Source organism: Heterocephalus glaber, unplaced genomic scaffold, assembly GCF_053883595.1.
Source record: "Heterocephalus glaber isolate CG9 unplaced genomic scaffold, H.glaber_assembly_v1.0 deba00000621, whole genome shotgun sequence".
In the NCBI taxonomy this organism is placed as follows: domain Eukaryota; kingdom Metazoa; phylum Chordata; class Mammalia; order Rodentia; family Bathyergidae; genus Heterocephalus; species Heterocephalus glaber.
In genome coordinates this window covers 20,000,001-20,024,910 of record NW_028258153.1, presented here as the reverse complement: position 1 = coordinate 20,024,910, position 24,910 = coordinate 20,000,001, and the positions used below count along the sequence as shown (strand labels likewise).

Below are 24,910 nucleotides of genomic sequence, written 5' to 3'. Positions count from 1 at the left end.
GACCTGAGATATAATTCAGGGAGAATGTGTAGATTTGCCAGGTGTTTGTGCTTGGACCATGGCAATAAATACAGTGTTTAATGGGTCTGAACACCGTAGTGTGGCTGAATCAGTAAGAAACCAGAAGAACCAGCCACAGCTTCTTCCCCTTTTCATTACCCACTAGCAGCTCTTCGCCAGTTCTTGCTGATTGCCATTCTCAAATGTGCAGTGAAACTTTCTTACTGACTTCAGGGTCATCTCTCTAGTCCAAGCTGCCATCTTCTCCCTACAATTCTACATAAACTTCTTAACTGGCGTCCTGGCTCTTCCCACTTTCCACCCAATCTCCTTTGAACAGTGGCAGTGATCCTACAAGCTCCTCAGAATGTATTTGCTTCTTCTGGGCATACTTACATGACTTCTTAGTTCTTTTAAGAAAAAGATCCACATCTTTAACATGCCCTACAAAGCTTTAGACTTTGGACCCTTCTTGCCTCATCAGCCTTATCTCAAACCATTTTGCCTTGTGTTCCTGAGTCTCTAGCCATTCTGTCCTTTTCCCAAGGTGCCAGGCTCTGTGTACCTTTTGTACATTTGCTCTTCTGGCTGAAGCTTCTTCAGCCTGTCCTCTTCACAAGGCCAAGTCCCTTTCAGGTCTCTGGTTAATTATTTTTTTCCAGAGATATATTTCTGCATATCCTTGACCTGGATTGTCCTCTTTTTTCCACACTTCACCTACCTTACACACACACACACACACACACACACACACACACACACACACCACATATATGTAAATTAGATTCCACAAGAACAAATATTATTACCTTTATTTTAACTTGCTAAGTCCTCAATGCAGTGCCTGATACATAGCAGCTGTTTAATAAATGCATTGAGTAAGTGGATATTAGCTTTAGAGAACTGATCTGTCATAAGGGTCATTAAGAGTATTTAGAGTACTGTCTAGTGTCTAGCCATTTCTTACATTTCTTAATGAAACAGATAATGTAATGGTAAGTCATATTTTACTTGAAGGTTTTTTTGAGAACCAGGAATGTTCCGATAATCTGACAGGAACAGATAGTTCAGAAACGTGAGAGAAATGGACTTAACATGTCTAATAATCTTTGTCTTTTTTTATTTTTTACCAATCACTGTGTTAGATAAATGGGACACATCATGATAGAAACACTGTTGAGTAAGCCCAGGGTCACATGGCTAATATTTAGCATAGAGGGTAACGTTGCTCTTGCTCCAAAATCTCTGTTCTATCTCTTGCCTATTGAGGGCAGACATGAAGTATAAAAGGTTTATAAATTATAACACTGAACAAAGTAAGGTGTAATGTGCAGATGGACGACTTATCCAGTTTGCTCTTTATAGTAACTCTAAAGTGTATTTCATTGAATGACAGAGAAGATGATGATGAATTTTATATAAAAGAAAGCATTGAATGAATCTGGTTTAGCTGGTTTGTGGAGGCTTCATTGTGATAGTATGGCTGAATTTGGCAAGCAGAGAATTCCTAATTTCCTCTGCTGTGAGACTCCCAAGGAGGCATTTATGTTAGTAATACTAAATTTGCAAACCTGCATTTTAAAATTTAGCTTTATTTGTATTCCATGTCTCTCTGGGTGGTGTTCAGTACATTATGAAATTCTGTGCTTTTACCTCCTGCTAAGGATTTGAGTTCTTAGCCTAATTAATCATTAAGTGTTGTCATTCTATCATGATGTGGTTAATTATCAGAGAGATTGTATGTGTTTCAGACAGTCATGACCCTTTCTTGGGTAACTATAGAAACCTTAGTAGTACTGGTTATTATCTGAAATCATAGAATTTGTTTTTTAATGCATTTTAGTCTTTGATAGTTCTGAGCAAATAAATGGTTATCATCTAGAAAGAAAGGAAAGCTTGCATGAAACATAGATTTTTAAATAATTTATACATAGTTAAAATGTTAAAATGTGTTCTAAATAATTTATAAATAACAGATAATGTGTTCTATAGAATATTTCAGTTACTTGAAAGGCTTTTTTTCCCCCACCACTTATATATATTTATTACAAAGCTTTCTTACAATCTCTTTTCCCCCTAAGAATGTTAGAAACTGTTCCAATATAAGTCTAGGGAAACTCCTAAGACTGTCATATGGTACAATGATTTTTCAGTGCATAGGAGCTACCTATGTAGATGGAAAATGCTGACTATGGCTCATACATATCTGTGTATAGATGCAGAAAATACTGACAATGTGAAGTATGACTGGTAGATTCTTGAAGCCATAGTTCAAAGTGTGAACAAAAGAAAAACATCTTTTCTTCTATTCTGAGAAATTCCATCTGAGCCAGAGAGAAAAAAGCTGATATGTCATTTCATTTTTTCATATGAAGCTCACCAAGGAAGGCAGTCAGAATGAGGGTGAATGTCTGTGGAAATGGAAATCTGTCGTATTTTGTGCTAAGCTCCACATCTCACACCATGCGGAGAGCAGGTGACACCCCTCTGGAGGAGGCAGAGTTTGAAGTGAGGCTTCTGGACTCACTGCTGAGCAGGCTAAGTGCAATGTAGTGACAGTGATTTGTTTTTAATGTTACAACATGTGAACAGCTTATTTATAGATTATGAGCCACATGGCTCTTTTTGAACGTGTTTGCTTTTAGGGAGAATACAGTGGGCAAACCTTGAATTTGCTTGTTAGGTTCTTGGGAATTTATTACATTAGATTAATGACTTTTACATACAACTTCCAATAATGTATGTAGAATATCAAAATAATGGTGCATGAATTTAAGGTCCAATTTAACTATTTTTAAAAAAGATACTTCAGTAAAAGTGTGCATGTATACTTGAGCATCTATACTTGAGTTGAATTGTTTTGACTTCTCATATCACACAACCTTAATTCTTAGAGTGATTTTATTTCTATAATTGACTGTATTGTGGAATGAAGCTAGCTTTAGTGTTAGTATTTACTTTTTCTATCAAATGTGAACTTATGATTTAGTCATAAGGATTCAACTGCTAAGTTACCCAATTTACAGCAATGCAAAAGTTACTCTCTTTTGTTGAGCTTCTACTACAAAATTAAAGTATAATTTTTCTTGACAAATGCAAGTAGCTACAGAAATTAACCATTTATGGGTTTGAAAAAGAGATGCTTTTTAAAAGGTTTCTAATCTTGTTGTGACAAAGTTCAAAAGGATAGTTCAGTGGGTATACCGAGCCTGAATCTTGTATTTGCTTTTTGGTAGTATATATTAATATGATTTTGCTTAAATGCTAATTTTGTTGTTTGTATTGTGATATAATGAATTTTGCCATTTCAGATCTCTTACTACATGCTAATAGCTTTTTTCAGCTTTTATTATTTGAATTTAATATTTATTTCTTTAAAAAATTTTTCACAAGATTGCAGGCTAAATATTGCAATTAAAAGTTTGCTCGATGAAAAACAATGAAAATTGAATCTAGTAGTTACAACAACTGAAGTCACAAATTTTGTGAGTTGAAAGGTGTTAGACTCTGGTGTGGAGAGTGTAATGTCACTGGTTTTGTTATGTCAGAATGTTGATCAGCCTAATTATCTAAGAATCTTCTGGTTCTCTGGCATGTTACAGCTGTGACTTTCCCTTTGTCTCTGAAATAACTGTCTTCCACACTGCATATGCATGAGAGAATGTTGTTTTCATATTAGTAAATCACTTATGAGTTTTAGTCCTTGTTAAAATGATACTGTTTGCTAAATACATATTAAAATACTCCAACAAAAATGGTTGTTTATCTGCTTGAATAAAGTCATACCAATAGTCAATTTGTAAAATATTTTAAATCAGCCATATGAAAATGAAAAGCAGTGCAGCTAAATCTATTTCCATTATTTTTGTTAAAATGTATTTTTCAGGGCCAGGGATTTAGCTCAGTGGTTCCGCTGCCTGCCTCAGAAGCTCAAGGACCCAAGTTTGATCCCCGGTACCAAAAAAACCAAACCAAACCAAAACAAAACCATAAAATGTATTTTTCAACTATAACTCTCCAAATTAGTCAATGCATTGTGACATTTTGAAATTTATTTATCCTTCTTAGTTAAGTATGACTATTTCTGATGCAATATTTTAATTTTTAATGCTATTGATTATTAATGATATTTGAACCACATAAAATAGGGTCTTAATTTCACCTGACTGTCTTTGCCATGTTTCTGATTCTTTACCATTTTCAATAGAGGGCTTTACCTCTTGAAAATTTCTGTGCCATTCACCTATTATAGTATTTTCCTTTAATATAAATCCAATAGGCAGAAGTCTGCATTATAGACTAAGCTCTTCATTCTGAACTGATGTGAATGAAAGAAGTTTTAACCAATTGACAGTGTGATTTGTCCCTCATTGGGTTCATATCTCAGCTCTTCATGCAAGGGAGACACTGAAGTCTAGAACATGCTTATGATATTATAGATTGATCAATACTGGCCCAAGTGAAGAAAACCTGGAATAATCATCATCCCTGTGCTTGAGTCAGTGTTGCTCTTTGGCAAGGTTGCTCTTCTTAGATTGCAGGTGACCACCTTCTTGTGTCCTGATATAGCCTCTTCCTTGTGCAGGTACATAAGAGACTCTTCCACTTCTTCTAAGAGCACCAAACCTATAGGATTTGGATTCCACCCCATCACCTCATTTAATCTTAATTGTCTCTCTAAAGGTACTGTCTGGAGGAAAGATAGCCTCTTTAATAAATAGTGCTGGGGAAATTGGATATCTACCTGCAGATGATTGAGTCTAGACCTATATCTCTAACCGTGCACCATGTACTAAAGTAAAATCAAAATGGATCAATGATCTAAAAGTTAAAACAGAAGCAATCTGCTGGTAGATAAAATAGGCAAAATTCTTGAAGACATAGGCATAGGAAAAGACTTTCTGAACAGAACCCCAATGGCATAAGAAATAATACCAAGAATCAACAAATGGAATCATGTCAAATTAAAGAGCTGCTGCTCAGCAAAGGAAACAACCAACAGTGTAAAGAGACAACTTAAAGGATGTGAAAAAAAATTTCCAGCTGTTGTTTGGACAGATGATTAACATCTAGAATACATAAAGTACTCAAAAAAATTAGACTCCCCTGAATAAAAGAACCAATCAAAAATAAGGAACAAAATGGAGGATAGATGTTGGGAAGTAGGAAGAACGTGTTCAAATGGAAAAGGGAACAAGGAGCGGGGAGAGGGAAGGGAAGGAAGGGAAAAGGGATTTAAAAACAAGGGAAAAATGGAAACAAAGCTGTAAATGGGGAGGGAAAGAGGTTAAAGGGAGGGGAGGTAAATGGGAAAAAAGAATTAAGATGTATTATGTACAGGTACAAGTTCCCTATGATGAATGTGAGCACCATGTATGGCAAATATGGACTAATAAAAAAATAGTCGCAAAAAAATAAAATGAGCAATCAAAATGAAGAGAGACATCTCAGAAGAAGACATACAAATGGCCAAAAATATATGAAAAAATGTTCAACATCACTGGCAAATAGAGAAATGCAAATTAAAACTACATAGACATACTTATCTCACCCCTAGAAAAAATGGCTATAGTAGAAATGTCTAATAGTAACAAAGTGAGGATGTGGTGAAAAAGCAACTCTTCTACATTGTGGCTGGTAATCTAAACTGGTGATTCCTCAAAATTCTAAAAATAGAAATTATATTTGACCCAGCTATCCCCCTTCTGGATATCTTCCCAAAAGAATTAAAATCATCATATTACAAGGATATATGATTACCTATGTTCATAGCGGCACCATTGCAAATACAATGGGTAGATCTTGGAATCAGCATATATGTCCATCATCAGATGAATGAATATAGAAAATGTGGTATTTATACACTGTGGAGTACTACTCTGCCATAAAGAAAGATAAACTTTAGGCATTTGTAGGAAAATTGATGCAACTTGAGAGCATAATGATAAGTGAAATAAGTCAGATACATAAGCTTAAATACCACATGGATTCTTTGAAATGAGAAACTCAAAATTTATACTGTTTATACATATAAAGAGCAAAATAGAAGGTAGATAAATAGGAAGTGGAGAGAAGTTCAAATAATTTCCTAACTTACCTATTCTATTGTTTGAAAAATATTTCAGTATATATGATAATTTATTTCATTTATGTTACTAGTTTCTCTTAGTTCATTGAAAAAAAAGTTTTTTGTTATTATGTTTGTTCTTTTTTGCTTTTCTTTTTTGAACTACCATAGTCACTATCATCATCATCTTCCATTAGGAAATCTTTGTCAGTGCCAGAATTTTTCTCCTGGAATGGTGCCTCATCCTCTTTTTCTTGTTCTTCCTCACTACCCACATCTTCCATGAGCATCTCTCTCTGTTTAGAAGCTGCTTTAGATGCTGCCTGCCGCTGCTGGCGCACATTTTTATGATCATCTTTTTCATCTTCACTGTCCTCTGCTGAATGAGAATCATCCTTCTTGGTCTTCACGTCTTTTTCTTCCGAGTCCTCACTGTCTTCCTGTGAATTCTTTCCAGACCGCCTCTTATTTTTAGCTTCTCTAGGAGATGATTGGATTTTCTTGGTGGGAGGACCTGAATCTCTTCCATAATCTTCATCTGCATCATCCGACTCCTGAAACTGTGAATAATCAACGACCTTCCTATTTCTGACAGGCCGAGACATGTTCCCTGTGGAAACAGGACCAAGTCCAGAAGCAAAGACCAGGACCCCACCCCACCCCCGCGCTCTGGATATCCCCCCCCCGCCCCGAACTTCGGCCAATGGGGCCGCTGCCGCCGAATCCCAAGCTGCTGGCTTCTCAAATTCTGCCACTCCTCGGTTCTGGGCCCCAGGATCAGACGAGCCCCCCCCCCCCCCGCCGTCTCTTCAAAATGGATGATGTTTGTTCTTTTTTATGACAGAATCTTTTTGCCTATGCCTTGTACTCTGAGTAACTACTTTGAAGCTAATGATTTGCAGTGTATTAACTATTGTTATTCTATTATTTTGTTATGAATTTTTTTTTAAAGATGAAAACAATTATTAAAAAGTAAAGGTCCTATCTCCAAATAGAATCACATTGGGAGTGAGGGCTTGAACATATGGATTTGAGGGAAGCGCAGTTTAGGGCAGCACACAGTGCTAACAGAGTTGTACACTTCCTCTGTGCCAAACACTGATGTACAATTTATTTCCAAATAGGAGAACCGAGATCCCTGCAGATTGAAGTGTCACCTAAGATCACAGATAAAGGGCAGAGTTGGGACTGAAATCCAGCTTTACTCCAGAGTCCAAATCCTTCTCTGCTAGCAATTCTCACTATAAAATGGTCATATATTTAAAGTTTTCCCTTTCCAAATTTCCTTAAGATCTAATATTAGATGAGATTCATCTGGCTTCTTTTTTAACACAGTATAAAAATTGGTTTCCCACTTTTTTTCCCTTCAATAATTTACTTTTTACCTGTTGTAAGTAGTTAGGAGAGTAGATTCTGGAGCTTGAATTTCTGGGTACAAAAGTGTCTTTTTTTTTCCTGAAAAATAGGGATAATCCAAATACCTAGTTGAGATGTGATCATAGAGGAAGAGAAGACATAATCGCATAATGAGCTGAGATGTGGGCCGTGCACAGAGTACCCTGGGAAAAGGAGTGATTATTGCAGACAGAGCAGAAGATAAAGGATGAGCTCAGGCAGGAGTTATTTCCCCTCCCTGTTGTAGGGAAAGCTTACCTTACAGCAAGCCTTCTATTTTAAATCTTACATGCCTCCCAACCACTGGCAACACAGACACTGTTTCCTCACAGAATTTTTATGTTCTGGGAAATTTGCTGATTAGACAAATCTTGACAAAGTGATTTTTTTTCTTTTTAATGACTGTAGATATCAAGGGAATATTTATGTTTGCTTGGTTTGTTTGGCTTTGACCTGTGGCTTGTTGCTGATAGCCAGAGTTTTTATTGAGTATATTAATATATCAAAATGTAAAGATGTGTGGAACCAACAAATTGCTACTTTCTTAATTTAGGGGCATCACATAAATCATGAGGAGCAGGTTGATCCAAGTGGCAATAGTAATGGGTTTCTGGAAATAGATACAGCCTGGTTCTTTGGGATCTTACACTCAGGAAATTCAAGATCTGTCTTTTACAGGGACTCAATTTCCTTTTCCTGGAGCTCCTTTACTTTGGATTCTGTTGGATTCTGTAAAATGAGTCCTATTTAAACAAAGCATGATGTTCTTTTGTAAGGCTCTTCAAATTTGCCCTCTGTTTGTTTGCTTTTGTTCCTTTGTGTGAGTTCTGGAGCCCAGAGCTCTCCTAAGACCTTCCTGCACTTCATCCTCTATAGTGTCCTGAATTTTCTGCCATCTCCTTGGGTGGCAATAAGCTGAGCACTTGAAAAATTGCTGCATTGCATGGGTACTGAAGAAGGTCTGCCGTTTTTAGTCCTGTTTCCCTTGTCAGTGTTGCTCCGGACCCTTTAGGAGTTTATGAAGACTCCAGCTTTTTTAACTTAAAAATAATCTACATTGATTTTTCTTTAGCAAGCAAATAACAAAACACTGCATCTAAAACAAGAATTATTTCATCAGTGGTACATGGCTATCCCACCAATGCAATGGTGGGACAATATTCATCATAATATAGATACTCTGAGCATCAAATGCTGTTAAAATTGCAAGCAGTTTTCTCCCATTCTCAATGTAATAAAGACAAAAATATCAATAAAACTAAAAACCATTTGCCAGCCATGGACTCTAAACTGATTGTGACTTAGAGAACTGTTCAGTTCTCTGATCACATATGATGTCAATGTTTTATTTCTTTAGAGTCTAGATCAACTAAACATACTTACTTTTCTTGTTTGTTAACACAGCTTTTTGCATCATTTCATCAAATTTGAAAGAGGGAATTCATTTTTATAACAGACTAAGAGTTACTCAGCCCATCTTTTTGAATTCCTATTAATTCCTATTTCTGTGATACTTAGAAACTCTGCTCAACTCAGAGTGCTTCAGAATCACTTTGCCAGGGGCAGGTGATTTGCTAGCCCAGGACTACCTTTGAGTTCATCCATGAAACTACCTGATATTATATTTCACTTTCTATCTTCTCCTCCTCCCTTCTTAGAGGTCTCCAACTTTTGTCAATCTCTTATGTGTAAGAAAGAAAATTTTCTCCCTAAGTATCATCAGATGTTGAGGCAAGGTCATTAGGAAGATGTATCACTCCAGCCCAGCTGTGAACTTAAATTTGTGAATATGCAGGGACAGTACCATTGCCATGAGGTGGCAGTTTTGAAAGGCAGCCTGTAAGTCCTTATTGAGCTTTATGTAGTTATACTTAATAATCTCTTTGTAAATAGGATTTCTTAAGAGTATCCTACCATGACACCAGCAAGATTAGGCCTTGTTTTCCCTCAGCCACGTGAGTGGCTCATTCATACTCAGGTATATGTATTTTGGACTACCAATGTATTTTGATTGGTAGAAATTAATTGTCTTCTACCATTTATTAAAAGTAGTTTTAAGCTGGGGATTTAGCTCAGTGGTGCCGCTACCTGCCTTGCAAGCGCAAGGTCCTGTGTTCGATCCCAGGTAGCAAAAAAAAAAAAAAAAGTAGTTTTAAATTGTCAGTTCTGTTTAAAGGAAGAGGATTTTGGGAGCAACCTTCAGGGTTCGATTGGGTTAAATAGATGGACAGTAATATTCTCCACTCCTTCCCCACCCCTACCCCATCGACCCTAGGTCAGGTATCCCCTTTCCTAGTTCTCTGTCTTGGCAAAGTGTGACTATTGTGCTGCATTTGTCTATTGACTTTCTTGGCTGAGCTCCTTGTGGCATCATGATTGCCTCTTTTTACTTTCATATACATAGTACCTGGTCTAAACTAGATGTTTAGCCATTTTTTGAATAAATTTGCTTTTATAATGATTTGAATGGTTTTTGTATCAAATAAACTAGAAATCATCTTTCATGATAAAATTATGAGATTCTCTGGCATCCAGCTGAATATGCATTTAGCTCGGTGTACTTGGACAGTAGAATTCACATACATTAATGGGCCTCCTGAGATACATCTTTCCTCCAGTCCTTGATCTAAAGTTGGTTGTTTGCAACTAGCAACACATGGCAGGGTAGGGGAGTGGCTTTTCTAAAAACTTCCTGTAGGATTTTGAGCCCCTGGAGCTCTGGCTTCCCTGTTTCATCAAGAAAATTTATGTTAGTGTCTCCCTATATGAAGTTACTTAAACTACAACCTTGTCTTTGACAAACTGACAAAATATCGAGTTATTAAATAAATCTAAACACTAGGAGTTATTTTATTTCTAGTCAGGGTTCAGAGGAGAGAGAAGTACCTGGTGTGTTAGGAGGAGTCCTCTATGGACTGGTGCTGACATTTCAATACTGAGAACTCAGTGGTTTTCTAACATGGGGCTGATATTACCTATCCCTGGCTCCTCCAAGAGTCTTCCCATGTGAGAAGCCTGTCTGGATGAAGCACCTTCTGAGCAGACCCATCAGTATAGCAGAAATGAAGTCTTCCTAAAGCCAGAGCCTCCGGTGGTTTTTATTTAATGTTTATCAGCGTCCTGAACATTCTCGAAATAGCAAAAGATTGTTATTAGCGTCTCAAACCTATATTTATAGTATAAAAGAAAATAGTCATCCAAAGGAAATAGGAGGGAAATGAGCCCTCTTTATCTTGGAATTGGAGCATCCTGAAAGGCATTTCTATAGTCGTTTGTTGCTCTGGAATTGTATTGTGGATTTGGGGTTCTACAACAATAAAACTCCATATTTGCCCATTGATCAGTGTAAAAGTCACAGCAAGGCGTGCTACATTTATCTTTAAGCCTCATTTCCCATAGCATTATTTTATAATATCATTTTCTATAGCATAGCTTCTAATCAACAATATCTTACTCATATTTTATCCTGTGCTTCTTATTTACTCTTGGGAGTGAGCTGCTATTCATAATAATCTTATAACAGTGGTAAGAAAACATTGTCACTAGTGAATTTCTAACTATGTATCACTTTTTGTTTTTCTGTTGGTTTGAGATGGGACCTTGCTATGATGCCTAAGCTAACACCAAATCCCTGAGTTTAAGGCTCCCAAGTAACTGGGACTATAAGTATATGCCACACACCCAGCTATTTCTCACTTTTTACTTTGCTTTTCAAAAGATGAATTTTGGGGAATCTGATTTGAGAAGTGAAATTAATCTTGGATACCATTTTGAATAAAAAAAGGCTTACTTTGCAGTTGATGAAAGTTAGACTCAGTTTCAGTGGCTCACCTAAGGTGAGGAAGTTCACAGTAGCAGTAGATTCATTTGCTCATTACTGTTACTTGACTGTTCATTCTGAATAGCCTTACTCTTTTAAAATGAGGGTTGTACCAGTAATCAGAGTTTGCAAGAGTCAGAGCCATTATTTCATTAACCTTGTCTACATACTTATTGTTACATCCAGTTTATTATAGTATAGAAAGGTGACTGTGCTTAATTATAATCTCAACCTAGTTTTCACTGTTTGTATGCCTATTTATTTATTAATCCACATCACTTCTGTCCTTTGGAGCTCAAAACTAGGAACTTTTATTAGGGTGCTTTTAAAAGTTCTGTAACATTAATAATTGGTAGTGCTTTATAATACTTGAAATTTATTTTTGTTATATTAATAAAATGTGTACAGGGATATGCATACAGAAAGAATTTGACTATATCTTTTACATTTAACAAAAAGTTCTTGGGAGCTTGTGTTCTTGGGAAACCTCATAATAAAAGTCAGAGGGGTGTTAAAAATCTAATTTAGAGAGACTTCTCCAATTTGGTAAATAGAAAAATTCTGAATGTGAATCTGGTAGCAAATATAGATTTATTAGACTTTTGATTGGTTATGGATATGTGCTGAACTTTATAGGTAAGAGCACAAATATTAGAACATATTGTGTTTCTTCTATTACATTTTTTCTTAAAGTACTTAAAATATTATCCTATTGAACCTACTTCACTGTTTTTGCTTGTTAAAGAATACAGTAATAATAGCTTTAAACTTGAAATCTTAAAGCAAATCATTGTGACCAGAGCTTTTGTATTTTTTATCAAGCTCTGTATTGACTAAGGAACAATAATATGTACTCTTTATTTTCATAGAGCTGTATCATTTTAAAAAAAAAACAGACAGAGACTGAGTTTCTTTTTGAAATAAGGATTTTTTTTTTAGGAGCTAGGGAAGCTAAAAAAAAATTAAAATTTGAGAGTACCCAAAAATATTATCACACTTTCTGTGTTCACTGCCATATTTCCATCCTCAAAACTTCTCAATACATGTTCAAATATTATACCTAGTAAAATATAAACTAAATTCTATGATGAAGTCTTAGATTTTTTTTGAAGTAGTCAATTAGAAAGGCCTATGGTTTGTAATGCAAAGAGTTTACATCATGGTATGTTTCAGCTAATTTTTAATTCTTTTAGTTGTCTTGTACACAGATTGCTTGATTACCTCCTACATCTCTCTTAATCTGGGTTGTGGAACATAATAATAAGTTTTGAGGATTTTTTTTAAAGACCCATTCATCACTGGAATCTTTTAGTCCTTCACAAACAGCTGGTGGCAAACAGTATTACTTGCATTCTTAAGAGTTCTTTTGGCTGCTTTTTATCCCCCTGATTGTCATGTGCATGAATAAGGAAGGACAAAGGAAAACCAATTTATATTTAATTCAAGGTGATCAAAACGAAGTCTCAATAATGGAACAGACTGATTTTGACGGTGACTGGTATTTGCAAAATATATGAGGCTTGCTCTACTCTTTCTTTCTCTTTGATAAAAACAAAGTTTTAGTTTTATCCAGAATATTTCATTCACATTTGAGAGAACTATTCCCTAGTTACTTATCTCTGCTGCCTAACTTGATGTTTTTTGGTACCCAGGACCAAACTCTGGACCTTGGACTTATGAGATAGGTGGCAGGAGGGCAGCACCACTGAGCTAAATCCCCAGCCCCTCGCTTGACATTTTAAAGTCTCCTAACTTTTCTTGAAAACAGACTTTTTAATTAATCATCCATGTGTTTTGGTTTTGTTTCAGTATTGATACAAATATATACACTTGTAGGGTTATAAATTTGATAGGTAGTCCTCTTAGGGAGAATATTCCTAATATTCCTTAGTTCAAATATTCCTAATATGTTATCTTTTAAATATTCTTACTTATCATTGACCTGTTTTAGTAAAAAGTCTCCACTTTTCCTTCATTCCATATGTCAAAAGAAATTTCTGATAATTCACTTATTACTATCACTGAATAACTCATATCAAGGCATATTCACATATAATTATGGATTATAAATTTTTTCCTGGCAATCTATTATAGGACTTTGGGGAACATCTTGAATTTGTGTAATCCCAAAATGAATATGTTTAAAGCTAATAGAACCTATTTGAAGCTAGCAGAGACTGATAGAGGCTCATATTGTTGCAGTTGTAGATGGTTAAGAGACTTGCATTAAAGCACTGGGCATACTTTGGGGTTCATAAATGTTGGTAATGCACAATACAAGATTGCTGTACTTTTCTGAAACTCAAAGCAATCTTTGACAAGATTTTTTAGAGTCAGCTTAAATCTCTCTGAATTTCATGTAATGAAGATGTATTCAAGGAAAATTAATAGTATTCTAAAATTGTATCCTTACATTTCATATTTGTAATACTTTAATGAAGGTAATATCCATCCTTTTACCTTGGTGCATTAGGATGGTGTTCCATTCTCTTTGATTTGGTGTGTGCAGTAGTGATGGCTTGTCACTTGGCTATCAGGGCCAAGATGAAGTAGAATGGGACTGATTTCTAGCATTTGGTGATTTTCATGGTGGAAATACTTCCACCACGACAACCTACTAGATGATGTTACTGAGCAGAAGATTAGCAAAAGATGTGTAACAGAGCACCATTATACCATCCTGCCAATGCACAGATAATCATGGCTGCAAGTCACCTCAGGCACAAATAACTATAACATCTAGTCGCATAATTAGGAAGTGATGCGTTTTGAGTTATTACATTTGTTTGTAATGATTGATTTAATTTTATATAATTAGTTGTTTAATAATAGGTATCTTTCATCAACTGTCTCACCAAACGCCTGAAATCCAACAGTCTGCTTTTCTGAGCTGGTCCGTGCCCCTCTGCCACACCACTGGAAATGTACTGTGGCACTGAGTCCTACCATACTTGTGATGCAGTGCTCTGATTATTGTAGTGCCTTTAAACCTGCCATGCTTCTCCCTCTTCAGATATTTTATCTTTCTTATCATCATGATGAATATAAATTAATAGGCTGCTTCAGTTTGACAGTATGTATGTTTCTGCATGAAAGGAATTAAACATTGGTTATTGTCCATCAGAAACTTAAAACCCAAAATAGATAATATTAGCTATGAAAAGGAGATAGAAACATTCTATATGTAAGCATCAGACAATTACTTCATTAATTTAATGTGCAGATTTGTCTAAGCTTAGGTTGGGAAAAGATGGTTCCTTCCATTCTGTTTAATCCAGTAATGCCACTAGTGGATTAAAATAAGATTTTGTTAAGCCCTGCCCCATTGTCTTTCATATTTAAACAGTGATAGTGACTTCAGATGACTTGGAGGCATTCCTTTGCTACTACAGACTGAAAAGCTATGTTAGTCATTCTGTTGTATACCACAGTGGCTATGATGAGCAAAGGACATTGCTGTGATTTACACAAGTAGGACTTCTGATATATCTGATCAGATGCAAGAAATATTTAGGGTTTATTGGAAAAAACCATAGGAGTAGTAGCTGCTTTTCACTAGAAGAAATACTCAAAGGGCAGGTCAAGGTTGACAATGAGATACCCGTCTTGCCACATGACATCATAATTTCTGAGTTTCTCTTCTGTTATGAAAAAAAATATTTGGTAGAAACCTGAAATTTCTCCAAATAGACTGGTTAAGGTTTTAAACCTTTTATCTAGTTAGAACATTAGAGAACATATTAACTGAGCCTACCTAAAATGCATTTCCTTAACTCCATTTAAGTGTTTTAGCTCTTACTCAAAAAAATTATAAGCACCAGTTAATAATGTTTTTCCTACTTTCCAAGTAATATTTAATACATTGTAATCAATATAAAAATTATGCTTAAAGTTTGCTAACAAATTATTTCTTTTTCTGAGAGTATTTTTTCCTTTTAAGATAAATATTCTATATAACATATTAATACTCCCATTTTTTGTCTTGATGCTCAGGAATTGAAAGTTAAATTTAACAAGTCTTTGTTAACAAGTATGATTCATACTTATTTTCTAATCAATCGACATGTTTTCTTTTGCATATACACATATATTTCTTTTGCATATATGTCTTCATTTGTAAGCAACTACAAATCTTCTAACAGAAGATAGGGCATAGATTATAAAAAACTTCAGGACTTAGAGATGTTAATGAAAAAAGAAAGAATATTTGTAATGTAATATATGCCATATGTTGGTTTCCTATAATCCTGGTTGCTGTGAATGACCCCTGTTGTCTACTTTGCCCCTTTCTCTGTCAGAGTGATCTTGTCACGATTGAATGGATATGTTCAGAATAATTGTTGCCTGGTATTTGAGAGGGAGAAATATGATACTCTACATCAAGGACAAGTTTCCTAGGCAGGGGGAGATATTTTCTGACAAAAGGGTGATAGTCCCTAACATCATCACAATGGGAAGAGTCACATTGATCCAACTTGGAGAATGCCACTCACCAGAATGCTCATAACCCTCCAGCACATGGGTCTGAGAAAGGACTTTCAATATCTTCAATATTAAGAGACCAAGAAGTAGTTTCAGAGCTTAACAAGATCAGTGACGGCTGGACCCTTGTAGTATCTCAATGTAGACCATTCACACAAATCCCCGTTCATAATGAGTTGTCATGATACTTTATACTGATTGCCAAAGTTCACACATGCAGAATAAGCATAAGTAGGCAGAAAACATCCTGACAAAACTAATATTCATTGCATTATATATCATCCAAGTCCTTACGAAGCTTAGAAATTTTTTAAATTAATTTTATTGGTACATTTTAGGTATACAATATAATGACATTCATCATTGGAAATTTGTACCTTTACATAATCTGTTTTAGTTCTTATTTTTTTCCCCATTCCTCCTCCCCTTCGACCCCTTCGACCCCTCCCTCCCTCCCATCTACAAAGACTCCGTTTCCATTTTTTCATTTTCTCATATTAATTTTATTCCCTTCTTTCCTTTCCCTTCCCCCTTCCACTTCCCCTTTGCCCCTTTTCTTCCTATTTCGCATTATCTATTATACCTTTTAGTCCTTATTTACACTTCCGGTTTCTCACACTAGAGAAACTATTCAGTATTTACATATGTGTGTCCTATTTGTTTCACTTAAGAGTATCGCCTCAATGTGCATCCATTTGAAGATTAGAAATTTTATTACTTCCCATTCTTGAATGATTTTTTTGGGTCATCGTACTAACGTAGTTAATAGAGTGATTTCTGATTCCCTCTCTGATATATTCAAATCCAGGTTCTATGTTCTGAATAGCCCTGTGCCTTTGGCTATGATCTATTTAGAAATGTTATATTTATATTGTACTTTCAATACTCATATTAAATCTTTTACTTGGTTTAGAAATTTGTACTATGTTCAGTTCAGGAAAATGAACTGGTCTGTATATCATTGATAATTATTAACAAATAACCGAGAGTTACAGCATAGGAGGCAACCTTTTAAATTTCATGTACGGTTTTGTTACAAGAGTCCAAGTATTATATTCCATTGTTTTTTATGTTTGAGCAAGTTACGGAGATGAATTTTCATACTTCATTGATGAATAAGTTTATTAACCTAAAAGAAAGTCCAATCAGTTTAAAAACATTTTGCACCATGGGGAGCTAAATATGTCTGCATTTTCCTTGGTTGTTTTGTTATTATTTTATTCTCATAAAGGAAAGTTACTAAAATGAATATTTTACCAGAAAAGTGCACCTGTGAATAATTCTGACTTACTGGAAAATTATATCAAAAATGGTACAAGGCCAGGGATTTAACTCAGTGGCTCCACGCCTGCCCTGCAAGTACAAGGTCCTGAGTTTGATCCGTGGTACAAAAAACCAGAAGTGGTACAAAAGATGAAAGTTTGGATGAGTAAGTACATTAAAAATTATTAACTTATAAACAGACATTACTGTTTCAGTGATCTGTATAGCTTATTCGACTTCTCTTGTTTGTGAAATAATTGTATTTAGACTTGCAAATTTCTAAACCTTTTAAAATAGAGTTTGTTGCCAAATCTGTTTCTACAACAGAATAATTTTTTGGAAGAATGCCGTTGGCTGAATAAATAAGAAAAATATACTGTGTAATTTGTAATCACACCTCTTTAGGTGACTTAAAAGATTTTGCAGACCATTATAAAATGATTAGAATTCTCTTGTTCTATGCTGTCACATTTAAAGATCTTGAAGCTGTCTCCAGTTCATTCCATAAGAAATGTATTAAGTATTGACTTCTAAAAAAATCATACATATTGGGTTACATTTCTATTTGTGTTTGTCTTTATTTATGTTTTATTTACATTGAAAATGATTTCTAATTTAGTATTTGTTGCAGTACCTGCAAGTTTGTATACTTAGTTTGCAGAGTTACGTATACTTTGCATGTCTGTCTATTTGTGTGTTGTTGTATTTGTGTTCACAGACTTCTACCCGCGCTTCTCCATGATCCTGGGTATGTGTATGGGGGGTGTTGGAAATTTCCCTTCTTTGTAACGATGTTTTGAAGCATTTAGCATAAATTGCAATTTTGTTCTTTAACATACTTCCTCTTGCTCCTTTGTGTATACTATACAGTACTATAATTTAAATCTTTACTTTATTTCTCTTGGTGCCTAGCACAGAATTTGAGGCAAATGTCAGAAATGGCAGTCAACTCGATTCTTAGGTAAATCCTAAGTATTATGGAATGTGATGCTGGGTGAAATAAATGCTTGAGGTTTTCTAGATTCCTGATGAAGATGCATTGAAACTGACTACTGGAATGACAGGTCTGGGTGGGATGAGGGCAGTCTGGTCTCTGGAATGCAGTGGTTCTGGATAGGATCTGAACAACAAATGAAAATTTCCCGGCAACCCACTTTCCGTTCCCCCTTCTGTTTCTCTTAGGCAGAAGCTTTCTTTCTCCCAATAAATTTTTCCTTCTCTTAACCTCCATTTTTCCTAGAATTCATTCTTCAGTTTTAGAGAACACGAACTCGCGTTTCCGATATCTAGTAGGTTTGGGAGTTACATCTCTTCCCCCTATATCATTCTGGAGGTCTTCCACCAAGATTACTGGTCGGAGATAAGAGTTTGCTTTTGTTCCATAGGTTCTCACTTTGGTCTTTTTGCTTCATAGAATGTAGCTTTTTGTTTCATTGGCTCTGGCTATTTGATTCAAAGATTCTGGTTTCTGTTTCATAAATTCTGACCTTTGTTTTGACTTTTGTTTCAAAAGTGTCTTAATTTTAAGTTTTGTGTTTTAAATGTTTCCAAATGTGTTGTTTTTCTTATGCATTGTCTTTTGTTAAAATTACATTTTATTCTGTTTTTTTGTTATGGGGGATCAAACTTGGGTCCTTGCGCTTGTGCAGCAGGCAGCGAAACCACTGGGCTAAATCCCCGGCCCATTGAGGAGTAATTTAGTGCCTACCTCCTAAAGCCAAGTGCACAGAGAAAAGTACTATGATGCTATCTTACAGTTAAAATTATACAGTAAAAGAGAGAAAATGGTCAAAATAATCTTATGTTGAGATTTTCTTTACATTAAAAAATAATTCTTCCAGGGATTTAGCTCAGTGGTTCCGGCACCTGCCTCACATCCACAAGGTCTTGAGTTGGATCCCCAGTACATAATAATAATAATAGTAATAATAATAATAATAATAATAATAATAATAATTCTTGCTTGTGTTCAAATGTAAATGTGGGCCATAGAAAAATGAGAGACACCTCACCCTTAAGGCATTCAGTATCTCTAAGCCTAAGGCTACTCCTCACCCTAACCACCAGGTGCTGAGGGTGGAATTTCTAGGCCAGCTATAATTAATCTCCATGAGGCTATATCCATCCTTAGCTAAGTTGTTGGGGTCCCTCAAAGACAATGTCCCTTGCAGGAAATAAATGGCAAATATAGGACCACCTGTGTTCATGTGTCTTTTTCTCTCAGTGATCTTAGACAGATCAAATGAGGCTTAAAAGTTTCCAGATGACCCTGATATGTACATTGAGGTCTTTGGAGGACTTACTCAGACCTTTGGACTAGATTAAAAAGATGCAATGTTGCTCTTAAATCAAACATTGATCTGTAATGAGAGACAAGTAATATTACAAGCTGCTACTACATATAGAGACAAATATTTTAATTTTGGAAGCTCAAAAGACAGGCAGCCAGGGGAACAAATGGTTTGTACTGGAATACAAGCAGTTCCTATATAAGACCCCCACTGGCCTGCCAATCAGGAGATTAAATAGAAGGCATTTTCAGGCATGTATTCTTAAAGGTCTAAGAAACATGAGAACTAAGTCCTTCAATTATTTTAAATTGTCAACTATCAGGAAAAATAAGACATTCCTACATCCTGATTTGATGAAAGAAAATACTGTAGTTTTTTCCAAAGTCACAGTCATATAATGTGTAGGTAATATAATGTTATGTGTCTCCTCAGAAGAGCTTTCTAGCCGAGACATCTGCTCTGCTGAATTTTCTAACAGACAGGGGTTATAATGTTTCTAGATCTAAGACATAACTTTGCAGCCTTGAGGTAAAATATTTAGGTCTCATTATGTCTAAGGGAACTCAAAGACTGGGGGAAGAAAGAATTAAACCAATTCTTTCCTTTCCACAGCCCAAGACTCTAAAACAGCTAAGGAGATTCCTGGAAATTACAGGTTTTTGTGGCCTTCAGATAGCAGGATATAGTGAGATTACAAGACCGCTCTATTAGCTTATAGAAAAGCCCAAGAGACTGACACCTGGGGACCTCATTCCCAGACTGCATTCCAGAAACTCAAACAAGCACGTCTAAGTGCTTACCTGCAGAACACCGGTTCAGTTTGTATGTTAATAAAAGGTGAGACACGACTTTGGGAGTGTTTCTACAACATCGGGGAGCTGCTCAACAGCCTGCAGGGTATTTAAGTCATAAATTAGATATTATAGATTCAAAATAATTTATTTAAAAAGAAAAGTCCTAGGGCCAGGGATTTAGCTCAGTGGTTCTGATGCCTGCCTCAAAAGTGCAAGGTCCCGAGTTTGATCCCCGATACCAAAAAAAAAAGCCCTAAACAATATAGTTAGAGCACTTTTATTCTCTTTTAAGAGGCAAAAAGCAGACATTCGGGTTCTTTGATTGTTGGTTTGACTTTTTGGCTTGGCAATTCAGTTGGAGCCAATCATAGCATTTGTCTCTGGAGATGTGTTTTGCTAAGGATCACAGATCCACTCTGGAAAAGCTCCTGATCTTAACTATCCCTCTACACCTGAGATGGTTAAGATTTAGTTCTTGTGGCATACTTAAAGGCACTCTTCTGTCCCTTCTCCACTGCCCTGCCCCTGAGAAATAACATAGTTTGATTCAAGGCAATTCTCTCTTTTGTGGCTGCTGGATTTCAAGACAAAGCTTCTAGAATGGTGAGTCTCCCCTCCCTGGAAACCATTTATCTCTGGGCCATGTAGAAAACTGGTCTGGGTTTAGTCCTGAAACTCTCAAAAGATAAATGTAAATTTTTAGTTCAGATTTATCTGTCTTTCAGCCCTCAGGCAAAATTAGAGAATGGTAAAAACAGCTAACATGGCTCTGACCACTTCCTTGCACTTCTAGTCTGTCACCATTGGACAAGATAAAGTCTAAGGGATACCCTAGATTGGGCACAGAACAAAAAAACTGTCATAGGTAGACATCTGCAGCAGAGCAGGTTGGAGCCTTGGCAGGCCTTCTTCCCTCACTGCTTGGAATTCTTACTTAGCTCCAAAGAGTGTCACCTAGTCTCTTCTACATGCAAACAGTTTGTCCCTTTAGAGGGAACAATTACATGTGGGTATTAAACAACTGTGGCTATAAAAGCAACCATGAGAAGCCTGTGTAGCTGAGTATTCCAGTCAGATAAATTGTCAGCTTAGGGCCCATCTTAAAATGGTCTTTGCTTTCACAGGTGTAGAAGATTTTCATTCTTTTTGATTCTTATTACAAGAGATCTACAAAGCTCTGACTAGTCTTTTTTATAGTTATAAACCTAAAAATTTTTATAGTTATAAACCTAAAAATTATAAAAGTTATTTTAATTCAACTTGGCCAAATACATCTGAGTGCACTCTGGTTTATAAACAAGTTGTCTTATGTGTATGTCTGTCTGTTCAGTTTGTTACATGTACAGCTGTTATGTTTGAGCTTTTTTCTTTTGGCATTTTGGATTTTTTAAGATGTTTGCCTGTAACTCAAGCTTATAGACAAATGTAATTAAGGTCATGGTTCCCCCAGGTTGCCAGATGATCCAAATAATGTCAACTGATTTTACAAATACAGTACATATTGTTGTCTATAAATAATAACTCAGGAATCTTTCATTAGTCAAAAATAATGTGTTAATTGTTATGATCTGGCTCTCACGGGTCATCTAAAAATTTGTTAAGATAATAATAAAGACTCTTGGGCTTAGGAATACTACTGGACAGGACTCCCCTTGGTAAATAAAGGAGTGGCTTCCTGGAAAATAATTTATTCCCAGCCTTTGTTCACAAAGGGGACCCCAATAATTTCCATAGCCTTGTAGGAAATACATTGCTAAACATATTACTGTGATATGTATACATTGGTCATGGTCTAAGTTTTCTGTGAGAAAACAAGGTTTTATTTTAAATGTTCTTGGTACAAAACAAAATTAAATGACAAGGGGTTTTGTGTAACTGATATTCATTGTTATTTCATGGTATACTAAATATCATTCATGCCTTCTGGGTGTACAGTTCATCTAAGATATTATTTATGGTAATGATCTTTTTAGACTCAGGTATCTGCCTTTCTCTTGCACTCCAGCTACTTGTGATAAGAGGTACATGTAAAGCCAGCATGAGAAAACAAGTCAAATAGTAGTTTTCTTAAAAACTGATGTGATGTATGTTATATGTGTCACCACACTTAAGGGATGCTCAGTCACCAAACAGTTGAAAAATGTCACACACTAAAATTAGAGGCTAAACATTATGAACTCCTAAGGTGCATTTATAGGCCAATATGTTCTCTTTAGATGGCATCCTACTAAAGAATAACAAATAAGAGTTTTCTTTATGTCATTTAATGTCTTGGGATCAGAGGGAGGTGTTTGACTAAAATACTATTCTGTACTAAGATGGACATGTAAGTGTTACAAAGATGTCATCATGATTGTCATGCTAAAATACTACATGTGGCTCTTGATCTTAAGTTTTTCTATATAATGTATAACTGTTGTCTGTTAACATTCTGCAGGTATTCAATTCAACTACTAAAATGACCATGGTTGATAAAATGTATTTTAAAAGTGCTTAATGTCCAGATAAAATTATAATAGTTAAGCTCACTGCTCCTACTGAAATACTTATGTCACGGATCTTCTCTTCTGGGTGTTCAACAACTAAAGTTTGGAGACCAAAACTAAAAAGGTAACTGGGCTATGAGGACAGCCAATATTTTGGCCCTGGCCCCTCAAAGTCAACAAAGATCCAGGACACAAATGAACATTTCCTACAGGATCGTACATCTTTGGTAAGTCACTCAACCTCCTGAACAAGGAGATTGCTGGACATCAGAGGACAAATGTACCGTGTGCCAAAGGAGGGTCACCAAAAGTGAAAAATCTCCCACACTTTCACTGAAAGCAACATGGTCAAGCAAGGCCATGATCCATCCTGATGGCTGACAATGACAGAGGAGCTGAGAGGCTCTATACATGATTCCAAAGTAATGCCTGAGGAGACTTAACTGACCTTGACAGAGAGCAAGAGGTTCATACTGATTGACACAGGTCTTACTTTAACTTGGTCTTAAACACCCAACAGAAAAGAATAACCAAAAGAGGTATAAATAATGCCATAGTAATAAAGCTAGATACCAACAGGGGCTCCAATCGCTGACCCCTTCTGACAGTTCCTAGCTACACCAGTAGTTGACCACAGTTATGGATCATTAAGAAAAAACTATGATAAAATCTATAAGAGCTCAGCTAGGGTTTAAAATTTCTTAGGGAGATTTGTTCTTCAAATTGTCTCTTCTTACAGCTGAAACTAGAGAGATTAATGACAAAGTATCAGACTTATACATAACCTCTATCAATAAAAAAATCTGAGTCAGCAGGTTACAATCACTATTACAGTATCTGAATGTAACTTTCTCCCCAACCTGCCCTTCCATTCTAGTGTGTTCATGCTTAGATTATACATGCTGTAATTTCTTAAAAGTTTGCCTAAAGGCTACCAACTCTAAGCAGTCATACAAATGGAACCAATGACAAATGTGCTAGACTTCTTTTACTGGGATCCACCAGATCGACCTTGTAAACAGCTTATAACTGCTAAACTATATAATAGGACTTCTATGTTGGATTCTAAAGTCCCCTAGACCTTCTCCTTATCCCCTTTGTGGGAGGCTATTACTAGTTCCTCCCAGTGCAAACCTTTGTTGGCTATATTCATAGCAGTCCTGCTGACCTTATTATTTAGCCCATATATTCTTAGCTGTTTCTTTGGCTTTTGTCTCCTCCAGACTCAAAGCTATATGGCTACCAAGATGACAATGCTTGGCCCCTATGGGGGCCCCTTTAGATAGACTCTGTAGAGTAACTCTAACTGCTGATGACAACTCCGACCCTCTTCATTTGGAAGTAGCCAGAAATGTCTTCACCCTTTGCCCCCTCACAGCAGTTAGGGGTACTTCTTCAGGGGGGTTGTATTATAGATAGGTAAGTTAATTAGATATCTTGTTGGCAGTAGACAGGGCCTCCCTTAAGGTGCCAGCCCTCCAGGAGCCAACATGGCAAGAAACCAACATGGAGTACAATTGAGGCACATTCACTGGTTAGCATTGTAAAAAGGAAAAGAAGTAGTACTTCCCCTAGCGTTAGATAGCAGTGATTGCTATTCTAAATGGGAAATTCCTTGTATGTGACTTGTCTTCCCATTTGATCCCCATTTAATCAACATTACCTGGGTGACTGTACCTGTAAACTTATTGGTTGGTCATGCTTTTGTCCCACCTCGTGCCCACCTTGTAAATTTCCATTGGGTCTTACAGTTTTCTCCCACTTTGTACCCGCCTCACCACATGGCTTTGCTGTATAAAACATCTTTGAAAAGTGGGGTGGGCGGCAACTCACTTTCCAGTCCCCTTTCTGTTTCCCTTAGACAGGAGCTTTCTTTCTCCCAATAAAGTTTTCCTACTTTCAAAAAAAAAAAAAAAAAGAAAGAAAGAAAATTTCCACTGTCCTCAAAATGTAGTGCTCGTCTCCTGTATTCCCTTTTTATTACAGTTGTATTGTTCATACTTTCTCCTATTAAGAAGTCCCTGACATTAATTTTAATAACTAAAACTGTCAAAATATGTGAATACACATCTTAATTCTAGTTCTTCCTCTGTGTGGCCTCCTACCTGAATAGACAGAGTTCTAAGTGTGTTTTTAAATTTTTTTGTCTTTGCCATTCCCCTTTTGCTTTTTGTTTTGTTTCATATAGGCATTAGATTCAGAGCCTCAACTCTGCTTTAGGCTTTTGCTCTTTCTGTCTTTTCCTTCATGCTTTTTTATATCTTTGTTACTCAGTTGAGTTATTGATACCACTGAACTGTGCACCAAAATTT

General features: G+C 36.1%; 1 protein-coding gene and 1 pseudogene across 20 annotated transcripts in view; one reads left to right on the top strand and one right to left on the bottom strand.

Moving 5' to 3' along the window:
* Pard3b (par-3 family cell polarity regulator beta) overlaps positions 1–24,910 on the top strand; it is a 1,069,040-nt gene that overhangs the window by 237,144 nt on the left and 806,986 nt on the right. The window lies entirely within an intron of this gene.
* On the bottom strand, positions 6,192–6,715 carry LOC106009919 (nuclear ubiquitous casein and cyclin-dependent kinase substrate 1 pseudogene; annotated as a pseudogene).